This window comes from Mobula birostris, chromosome 28 (genome assembly GCF_030028105.1).
Source record: "Mobula birostris isolate sMobBir1 chromosome 28, sMobBir1.hap1, whole genome shotgun sequence".
Lineage (NCBI taxonomy): Eukaryota > Metazoa > Chordata > Chondrichthyes > Myliobatiformes > Myliobatidae > Mobula > Mobula birostris.
The window spans coordinates 3,214,368-3,225,538 of record NC_092397.1 but is presented as its reverse complement, the minus strand read 5'-3'; positions in this window follow the sequence as shown (position 1 = coordinate 3,225,538).

Here is an 11,171-nt window from a genome sequence, read left to right as displayed (position 1 = left end):
GTCCATCACGGGTAAAGCCCTCCCCACTATTGAGCACATGTACATGAAACGTGTGGCAGGAAAGCGTCATCCATCGTCAGGGACCCCCACCACCCAGGCCAGACTCTCTTCTCGCTGCTGCCATCATAGTCATAGTCAGACTTTATTGATCCCCAGGAAAATTGGTTTTCGTTACAGTTGCACCATAAATAATTAAATAGTAATAAAACCATAAATAGTTAAATAGTAATATGTAAATTATGCCAGGAAATAAGTCCAGGACCCGCCTATTGGCTCAGGGTGTCTGACCCTCCAAGGGAGGAGTTGTAAAGTTTGATGGCCACAGGCAGGAATGACTTTCTATGACGCTCTGTGCTGCATCTCGGTGGAATGAGTCTCTGGCTGAATGTACTCCTGTGCCCAACCAGTACATTATGTAGTGGATGGGAGACATTGTCCAAGATGGACAGCATCCTCTTTTCAGACACCACCGTCAGAGAGTCCAGTTCCATCCCCAAACATCACCGTCCTTACGAATGAATTTGTTGATTCTGTTGGTGTCTGCCACCCTCAGCTTGCTGCCCCAGCACACAACAGCAAACATGATAGCACTGGCCACCACAGACTCGTAGAACATCTTCAGCATCGTCCGGCAGATGTTAAAGGACCTCAGTCTCCTCAGGAAATAGAGACGACTCTGACTCTTCTTGTAGACAGCTTCAGTGTTCTTAGACCAGTCCAGTTTATTGTCAATTCGTATCCCCAGGTATTTGTAATCCTCCACCATGTCCACACTGACCCCCTGGATGGAAACAGGGGTCACCGGTGCCTTAGCTCTCCTCAGGTCTACCACCAGCTCCTTAGTCTTAGGAAGGAAGTACAGGAGCCTCAGGTCCCACACCACCAGGTTCAGGAACAGTTATTACCCCTCAACCATCAGGCTCCTGAACCATGAAGGGTAACTTCACTCGCCCCAACACTGAACTGTTCCCACAGCCTCCAGACTCACTTTCACAGGCTCTATCTGTCTCTTGTCCCCGATATTTATTGCTTATTTACAAACTATTATAATTATTTTGTTGTTTCTTTGTTTTTGCTGAGAAAGCCTGCACGTAAATGACTCTCAGTGCTGTATATGGCGACATATATGTAGCTTTGATAATCAATTGACTTTGAACTTTGAAATCTGCTGAGTCCTGATGAAGGGACTCGGCCCGAAACTCCTCCGGCATTTTGTGACGGTACTCCAGATGCGGCCTCAACAACACCCTGTGCACCAGGAGCATGCCCTCCCTGTTCTTAAACTCCAACTGCCCCCCGGACCCCCAATGAAGGGCAAAAAGCCCTCTCTGCCATCTTAAGTTCCCGTACGACCCACCTGCTAACCATACTAGGACACTGAGGTCCCTCTGAACTTTGTTGGGATGTGTTAGGGTGTATCCTGGGGTTATGGCACAGAGCAAATGTTAATTTTGGGGGGTTATATGGGAGGCAGGGTTTGAGGGTCGGCACAACATTGTGGGCCAAAGGGCCTGTACTGTGCTGTACTATTCTATGTTCTATGTTCTATTTCAGCAGTCTTCAGATTTGAGTTTGGATCGAAAACACAGCTCAGAGAAATGGGCTTCTCTGAACACAGCTGCAGACTGGGGCCGATTACAAACCAGGAAACAACCCCACTGACCTGAGATGTCTGCATTTGCATGAATGCAGCTAGGGAGACAGCAGGTCTCAGGGGTGTTAACTCCCATTTTGGGTGTCTGGAGCGTGGGTGCGAAGCTGGGGAAGTGTGAAAACTGCATGTGATCCAAAGGAAGCACTGTAGATACATTGTGACTGTGTAATTATACCTTAGCGTATAAAAGTGTCACGTAATATTGGGTTGAGCAGCTCTCTGCTTCCAAGAGTGTCTCCAGTATGAGGTTTTCTTGTCTGGCTGAAAAAAAAGACTTCAAAGGTCAGAGAAATGTGCACAGTATACACCCTGAAATGCTTTTTCTTCTATGTCAACCACCTTCAGTGCCTCTCTGGCGACTTTGTTCCCAGTCACAACAGTTTGAAGTTTCTTTCCATCTCTTCTTTCCTCCTGCCGAGGCCCGTACATGTCCCTCACGTTAAACTCGGCCTGCCTGTTCCTCACCGGTCACTCAGTCTGTCTGCCTCCTGCAGCCAGGGAGCCGCAACGCACGCCAGCACAGAAACAGGCCCTTTGGCCCATCTAGTCCGTGCTGAGCTGTCGCTCTGCCTCTCTGCCTGGCCCTATCGACCCGCTCGGAGTATCGGCGGCCAGCTTTGATCGGTGTGCGACGGAGAGCGTACTGATGGGTGGAACGGCAGCGTGGGACTCTGTCTGCAGCAAGGCAGGTCACAAAGCTCTCCAATGGGTGATTAGCTCCGTACATCACCGGGACTCGACAACCTGGAGACCATGTACGACTCCCAATGCCTACGGCGTGCTCATGACATCATTAAAGACCCATCCCGTCCCAGACACTGTGCGTTCAATCTCCTACAGAGATACGGAGACACCTCGGCCAAGACAGTAAGACTGAAAAACAGATTCTTCCTGAGGGCCGTTCAAAGTACATTTATTATTAAAGTATGTACACATTGTGCCTCCTGACAGGCAGCCATGAAACAAAGAAGCCCAGTACGACCCATTAGAAGAAGCCCATCAAACACCCAAAGTGTAGGGAAAAAAAAAACAAATTGTGCAAACAGTATAAATAAACAAATAGCCTTCAGAATGAAAGTGAGTCCATAGATAGCAAGTCCGGAGCAGGCCGCAGCCTGAGCTTCAGTTCAGCGCAGAGCCGAGTAAACCTCACAGAGCCCGGAGCAGGCCGCAGCCTCAGCCTCAGTTCAGCACAGAGCTGAGTAAACGTCACAGAGTCCAGAGCAGGCCACAGCCTGAGCTTCAGTTCAGCGCAGAGCCGAGGAAACGTCACAGAGTCCGGGTAAACCTCACAGAGTCCGGAGCAGGCCACAGCCTGAGCTTCAGTTCAGCACAGAGCTGAATAAATGTCACAGAGTCCGGAGCAGGCCGCAGCCTGAGCTTCAGTTCAGCACAGAGCCGAGGAAACGTCACAGAGTCCGGAGCAGGCTGCAGCCTGAGCTTCAGTTCAGCGCAGAGCAGAATAAATGTCACAGAGTCTGGAGCAGGCTGCAGCCTGAGCTTCAGTTCAGCGCAGAGCCGAGGAAACGTCAGAGAGTCCAGAGCAGGCCGCAGCCTCAGCCTCAGTTCCCTCCGGGCCCTGTCACACTCTGAGCCTGGACCCTGCCGCCACGTTTCGGCCCGAACCCGACCTTTCCAAGTCGACCCGGTGCGCAGATCGATCATGCAGCTGAAGAATGCTACACCCCGGCCTGCCAATGGCCTTTGAGTGTTGGGGACTACGGAAATCTCTTGTTGCAGGTAAATATGGGCAATGGGTTTATAGGTTGAGCCATACACGTGCATTGTAAACGCCTGATTTGCTCGGACTGGAGTGGCAACACAATCTCGCTGTCTTGAGCAATGACAATAAAGTTGAGTTGTGTTCACACCTGGGCCATTACACTCCATACCCCTCCGATCCATGTTCGAGTCAAAACCTCTCTCATATGTTGCAGTCAACCCACTTCCTGTGCCAGGAGTGGTGCCAGATGCAGACACATACGGCACAGTTTTGAAAACTCTGACAAGTACATGGATGACAGAGAAATGGAGGGTACGTGGGAGAGAAAGGGTTAGAGTAAGGGGTGGGCACCATGCGATGGGCCGTTCTGTGTTCTGCGGACGCGGCCCGTGGAAGGAAGCTGTGCTATAAATGGCATCGCGTGCGCGGACGGAGACCGCAGGCCTCCACGAGGCCTGTGCTTTGCTGGGGACTGTGCTGAGAGAGCAGGCACGTCAGCAGCTGAGGTCAGCAACAGCTCAAAGCCCCGAGGAGAGTCAGACTCGAGCGTCTGAACGAGGGAGGGGAGGGGAGAGAGTGTGACAGAGAGAGAAAGAGAGAGAGTGTATATGATGGAGAGAGGGGGAGAGTGTGTGTATGAGAGAGAGAGGGAGAGAGTGTGTGTGAGAGAACGAGGTGTATGTGTGTGACAGAGAGACAGAGATTGTGAGGCCACAGACCGTATTTGGGATCCAGCTGATCTGGAGGACAGCATGTATCAGAGTGCCGGGTCTGGAGGGCCTGAGTTATAGGAGAGGTCTGAATCGTTTGGACTTTACTCCCTGGAGGGCAAATGCAAGCTGGCTAGGTCCTCTCAGGCTGGCTGCCATTGGAGAACACCGCGTAATGCTTCACAATATCAGTGACACGGGTTCGATTCCCGCGGCCTTTGGCAAAGAGCTTGTACGTTCCCACCATGACCGCGTGGGTTTCCTCCGGGTGCTTTGGTTTCCTCCCACAGTCTAAAGACGTACCGGTCGGTGGGTTCATTGGTTGTTGTAAGTTGTCCCGTGATTAGGCTGGGGTTAAATCGGGTTGCCGTGCGATGCGGCTCGAAGTGCCGGAAAGCCTCATCCTTGTTCAGCAAAATTAAAAATTACAGAAAGCCTATTGGCTTTGAATAGCGGATATCTGATTGGTTAACTCTTATCTACAGGTCTGATATGACTGTTTCTTCTCAAACGGGGGAGGAGGACTGGTGGGAGCCGGCATCCTCCCAATGGGGAAAATGGCCTTCTCCGTTGTAACCAGAGGTGTCAGGCAGCGTGATTGTCTGGGGTTGGGCGGTGAGAGGGTAGGGAGGCTACTACCCCTGATCCAGAACTGGTGCCCCATACAGGCCCTTTGGCCCATAATGTTGTGCTGACCCTTTAACCCACTCCAAGATGAGTCTAATCCTTCCCTCCACACAGCCCTCCAGTTTTCTATCTACCTATCTAACAGGCTCTTAAATGTCTCTAGTTTATCTGCCTTTCCCACCAGCCCTGGCAGCGTGTAACACGCACCCTCCATAACACCATAAGGCAGCAGACAAGGAGAAGAGTTCGCCTATTCAGCTACCGAGCCTGCTCCATGATACAATCATGGCTGATTTATTATCTCTCTCAACCCCAATCTCCTGCCTTCGCCCTGTAACCTTTGACATTCTTACTCGCAAAAACCTATCAACCTCCGGTTTAAATATACCCAATGACTTGGCCTGCACGGCCATCTGTAGCAAGGAACTCCTCTGACTAAAGAAATTCCCTCTCATCTCTGTTCTAAAGGGGTGAATTTCATTTCTGAGGCTTGACCTAGACTCCCCCACTATAGGAAACATCCTTTCCACATCCACTCTATCTGTGTCCTCTGGTCCCAGACTCCCCCACTATAGGAAACATCCTCTCCACATCCACTCTATCTGTGTCCTCTGGTCCTAGACTCCCCCACTGTAGGAAACATCCTCTCCACGTCCACTCTATCTGTGTCCTCTGGTCCTAGACTCCCCCACTATAGGAAATATCCTCTCCACATCCACTCTATCTGTGCCCTCTGGTCCCAGACTCCCCCACTATAGGAAACATCCTCTCCACATCCACTCTATCTGTGTCCTCTGGTCCTAGATTCCCCCGCTATAGGAAACATCCTCTGCACAGCCACTCTATCTGTGTCCTCTGGTCCTAGACTCCCCCACCATAGGAAACATCCTCTCCACATCCACTCTATCTGTGTCCTCTGGTCCTAGACTCCCCCACTGTAGGAAACATCCTCTCCACGTCCACTCTATCTGTGCCCTCCGGTCCTAGACTCCCCCACTATAGGAAACATCCTGTCCACGTCCACTCTATCTGTGCCCTCCGGTCCTAGACTCCCCCACTATAGGAAACATCCTCTCCACATCCACTCTATCTGTGTCCTCCGGTCCCAGACTCCCCCACTATAGGAAACATCCTCTCCACATCCACTCTATCTGTGTCCTCTGGTCCTAGATTCCCCCGCTATAGGAAACATCCTCTGCACAGCCACTCTATCTGTGTCCTCTGGTCCTAGACTCCCCCACCATAGGAAACATCCTCTCCACATCCACTCTATCTGTGTCCTCTGGTCCTAGATTCCCCCGCTATAGGAAACATCCTCTGCACAGCCACTCTATCTGTGTCCTCTGGTCCTAGACTCCCCCACTACAGGAAACATCCTCTCCACATCCTCTCTATCTGTGTCCTCTGGTCCTAGACTCCCCCACTATAGGAAACATCCTCTCCACATCCACTCTATCTGTGCTCTCTAGTCCTACACGCCCCACTATAGGAAACATCCTCTCCACATCCACTCTATCTGTGTCCTCTGGTCCTAGACTCCCCCACTGTAGGAAACATCCTTTCCACATCCACTCTATCTGTGTCCTCTGGTCCTAGACTCCCCCACTATAGGAAACGTCCTCTCCACATCCACTCTATCTGTGCCTTCTGGTCCTAGACTCTGGGTCTAGGTCTTCCAGTGTGTCGGATGGTGTAGGTCAGCGGGGAATGGTGTGGGACAGAGCCCATCGCCTCTGTGCAGAGATTTCACACTAATCTAAATCCCTTCTGTCTGCATTTAAAACATAGGAGCAGAACTAGGTTGTTCAGTCCATTGTGACACCCTGAGGAATCAAGAACCCATCAACCTCTGCTTTAAATGTCCCTGCGGACTAGACCTGCACAGCCGCCTGTGGCAATGAGTTCCACAGATTTCCCACCCGCTGGCGAAAGAAAGTTTAAATATCTCCGCCAGGGCCCCTGCAATTAATTTGTGCGCTTGCCTCCCATAGGATCTGAGGGAACACCTTGTCAGGCCCTGGGGATTTATTCACCCTGATTTGCCTGAAGACAGCAAGCACCTCATCCTCTGTAATCTGTACAGAGTCCATGAAGTTGATGCTGCTTTGCCACACTTCGATAGACTCTGTGTCTGTCTCCCAAGTAAATACGGATGCAAAAGATCCATTTAAGATCAACCCCATCTCTTTTGGCTCCATGCATAGATTACCACCCTAATCTTCCAGAGGACCAATTTTGTCCCTTGCAATCCTTTTGCTCTTAACGTACCTGTAAAATCCCTTGGGATTCTCCTTCATCTTGTCGCTAAAGCAACCTCACACCTTCTTTTAGCACCCCTGATTTCCTTCTGCAGTGTTCTCTTGCATTTCTTATACTCCATAAGCACCTCATTTGTTCCTACCTGTCTATACCTGCTATTCTGACAGGCACGTACCAGTTTTGTACTCTCAAAATTTCACCTTTGAAAGCCTCTCACCTGCCAAGCACACCGTTGCCAGGAAACAGCCTGGCCCAATCCTCACTTGCCAGATCCTTTCTGATACCATCAAAATTGGCCTTTCTCCAATTCAGAATCTCAACCTGTGAACCAGACCTTTGTTTTCGCGTGTTTATTTTGAAACTAATGGCATTATGATCGCGAGATGCAAAGTGTTCCCTTTACACAAACTTCTGTCACCCGCCCTGTCTCATTTCCAGTATCACCCACTCTCTCACCAGAAGTTCCGGGTACTGATGAAGGAAACTTTCCAGAACACGCTTGGCAAACTCTATCCCATCCCGTCCTTTTACAGGATGGGAGTCCCAGTCAATACGTGGATAAATATGAAGGGTCCCAGCCCAAAATGTCGACTGTTTATTCATCTCCATAGACGCTGCCTGACCTGCTGATTTCCTCCAGCATTTTGTGTGTGTTACTCTGGATTTCCAGCATCTGCAGAATTTCTTGGGTTAAAGAAGTTCCTTGCGTGACTCTGGTGAGGGCAGGTGTGGGCGGGTTTCCTGGTAGTGTGATGTTTATGTAAACAGAATCCATTTTAAGTTTGGACTCAACGTGACCAGGATGAGCATGAGAACGGGGGAACAACAGCTCTGATCTACAGGGGTCACGAGATGGGGGTTGCTCAGATCCCGTAGTCCGATCTCACACTGGCCCCTTTGTGAATAAGAGGTTAATACTCTTTGAAAACTGATTCTAAAAGTGGGATATAAAAACACACATGACTTGGAGAGGGGTCGCTGTTCAATTAACCCTCTGTTCCCTGTAAAGCGGTTGATAGTGTAAGTGGTGGCAACAACCAGGCACCTCAGGGGTCTCAGGCCTGAGAGAGGGGCTGTTCGCACTCTGCCCGCCTCTGCTGGTGGGGCAGGTAATTGGAGGTGGAGGGGGGGGTCAGTCACAGGAGGGGAGGGACGGTGAGCGGGGAGGGAGAAAGGAAGTGGGAGGGGGAGAGAGAGGAGACGGAGGGAAAGAGAAAGAGAGGAGTGGGGGAGATAGAGAGGGGAGAGAGTGGGGGAGAAAGAAGGGAGAGGGTGTGCATGGGAGAAAGGGAGAGGGGTGGAGGGCAGAGGGGCAGGCAGAGGGGGACATGGAGGAGGAAGAAGAGGGAGGGGAAGAAGGGAGAGAGCGAGGAGGGGAGGGCAAGTTGGGAGGACAGCGGGGAGAGAGGGAGACGGGGAAGGTGAGTGGGGAGGAGAGGGATGGGAGGTGGATGAGGGGAGGGGAAGAGGGGGAGAAGGGGAGGTGGGAGAAGGGGGAAAGGGGAGGGAGAGAGGGAGGAGGAGGAATAAGAGAGAGGGGAGGGGAGAGGCAGTGGAAAGAGAGAGTGGGGAGAGAGGGGAAGGGGGAGAGGATAGGGAACTGAAGGGGGGAAAGGGGAGGGAGAGAGGGAGGAGGAGGAATAAGAGAGAGAGGAGGGGAGAGGCAGTGGAAAGAGAGAGTGGGGAGAGAGGGAGACGGGGAAGGTGAGTGGGGAGGAGAGGGATGGGAGGTGGATGAGGGGAGGGGAAGAGGGGGAGAAGGGGAGGTGGGAGAAGGGGAAGGAAGGGAGAGGGGGAAAGGGGAGGGAGAGAGGGAGGAGGAGGAATAAGAGAGAGGGGAGAGCATGAGAGAGAGAGGAGGGGAGAGGCAGTGGAAAGAGAGAGTGGGGAGAGAGGGGAAGGGGGAGAGGATAGGGAACTGAAGGGGGGAAAGGGGAGGGAGAGAGGGAGGAGGAGGAATAAGAGAGAGAGGAGGGGAGAGGCAGTGGAAAGAGAGAGTGGGGAGAGAGGGGGAAGGGGAAGGTGAGTGGGGAGGAGAGGGATGGGAGGTGGATGAGGGGAGGGGAAGAGGGGGAGAAGGGGAGGTGGGAGAAGGGGGAGGAAGGGAGAGAGGGAGGAGGAGGAATAAGAGAGGAGGGGAGAGGCAGTGGAAAGAGAGAGTGGGGAGAGAGGGGGAAGGGGGAGAGGATAGGGAACTGAAGGGGGGAAAGGGGAGGGAGAGAGGGAGGAGGAGGAATAAGAGAGAGAGGAGGGGAGAGGCAGTGGAAAGAGAGAGTGGGGAGAGAGGGAGACGGGGAAGGTGAGTGGGGAGGAGAGGGATGGGAGGTGGATGAGGGGAGAGGAAGAGGGGGAGAAGGGGAGGTGGGAGAAGGGGGAAAGGGGAGGGAGAGAGGGAGGAGGAGGAATAAGAGAGAGGGGAGGGGAGAGGCAGTGGAAAGAGAGAGTGGGGAGAGAGGGGGAAGGGGGAGAGGATAGGGAACTGAAGGGGGGAAAGGGGAGGGAGAGAGGGAGGAGGAGGAATAAGAGAGAGAGGAGGGGAGAGGCAGTGGAAAGAGAGAGTGGGGAGAGAGGGGGAAGGGGGAGAGGATAGGGAACTGAAGGGGGGAAAGGGGAGGGAGAGAGGGAGGAGGAGGAATAAGAGAGAGAGGAGGGGAGGGGCAGTGGAAAGAGAGAGTGGGGAGAGAGGGAGACGGGGGAGGTGAGTGGGGAGGAGAGGGATGGGAGGTGGATGAGGGGAGGGGAAGAGGGGGAGAAGGGGAGGTGGGAGAAGGGGGAAAGGGGAGGGAGAGAGGGAGGAGGAGGAATAAGAGAGAGGGGAGGGGAGAGGCAGTGGAAAGAGAGAGTGGGGAGAGAGGGGAAGGGGAGAGGATAGGGAACTGAAGGGGGGAAAGGGGAGGGAGAGAGGGAGGAGGAGGAATAAGAGAGAGAGGAGGGGAGAGGCAGTGGAAAGAGAGAGTGGGGAGAGAGGGAGACGGGGAAGGTGAGTGGGGAGGAGAGGGATGGGAGGTGGATGAGGGGAGGGGAAGAGGGGGAGGAGGTGGGAGAAGGGGGAAGGGGAGGGAGAAGGGAGGAGGAGGAATAAGAGAGAGGGGAGGGGAGAGGCAGTGGAAAGAGAGAGTGGGGAGAGAGGGAGACGGGGAAGGTGAGTGGGGAGGAGAGGGATGGGAGGTGGATGAGGGGAGGGGAAGAGGAGGAGGAGGTGGGAGAAGGGGGAAAGGGGAGGGAGAGAGGGAGGAGGAGGAATAAGAGAGAGAGGAGGGGAGAGGCAGTGGAAAGAGAGAGTGGGGAGAGAGGGAGACGGGGAAGGTGAGTGGGGAGGAGAGGGATGGGAGGTGGATGAGGGGAGGGGAAGAGGGGGAGGAGGTGGGAGAAGGGGGAAAGGGGAGGGAGAGAGGGAGGAGGAGGAATAAGAGAGAGGGGAGGGGAGAGGCAGTGGAAAGAGAGAGTGGGGAGAGAGGGGGAAGGGGGAGAGGATAGGGAACTGAAGGGGAGGAAGAGAGGACCAGTTTTATTATGACTGACATATGATGTGAACTTTGTTTTTTTTTGTGGCAGAACTACATTGCAATAAATAAAACAATATAAATTACAGATATGTGTAAATACTTAGACCAGACAAGCATTTCTATCAGTGGCCAGCCTGGTAGCATTGTGCGATTACTCGAGTCAAAAATGATGTCCTCCCAAGGTGTTCGCTACATAGGACCCTGGTCAGACCCCACTTGGAGTACTGTGCTCAGGTCTGGTCACCTCACTACAGGAAGGATGTGGAAACCATAGAAAGGGTGCAGTGGAGATTTACAAGGATGTTGCTTGGATTGGGGAGCATGCATTACGAGAATAGGTTGAGTGAACTCGGCCTTTTCTCCTTGGAGCGACGGAGGATGAGAGGTGACCTGATAGAGGTGTACAAGATGATGAGAGGCATTGATCATGTGGATAGTCAGAGGCTTTTTCCCAGGGCTGAAATGGCTAGCACGAGAGGGCACAGGTTTAAGGTGCTTGGAAGTAGGTACAGAGGAGATGTCAGGGGTAAGTTTTTTACACAGAGAGTGGTGAGTGTGTGGAATGGGCTGCCGGCGGTGGTGGTGGATGCAGAAACGATACGGTCTTTTAAGAGACTCCTGGATAGGTACATGGAGCTTAGAAAAATAGAGGGCTATGGGTAAGCCTAGGTAGTTCTCAGGTAGGGACATGT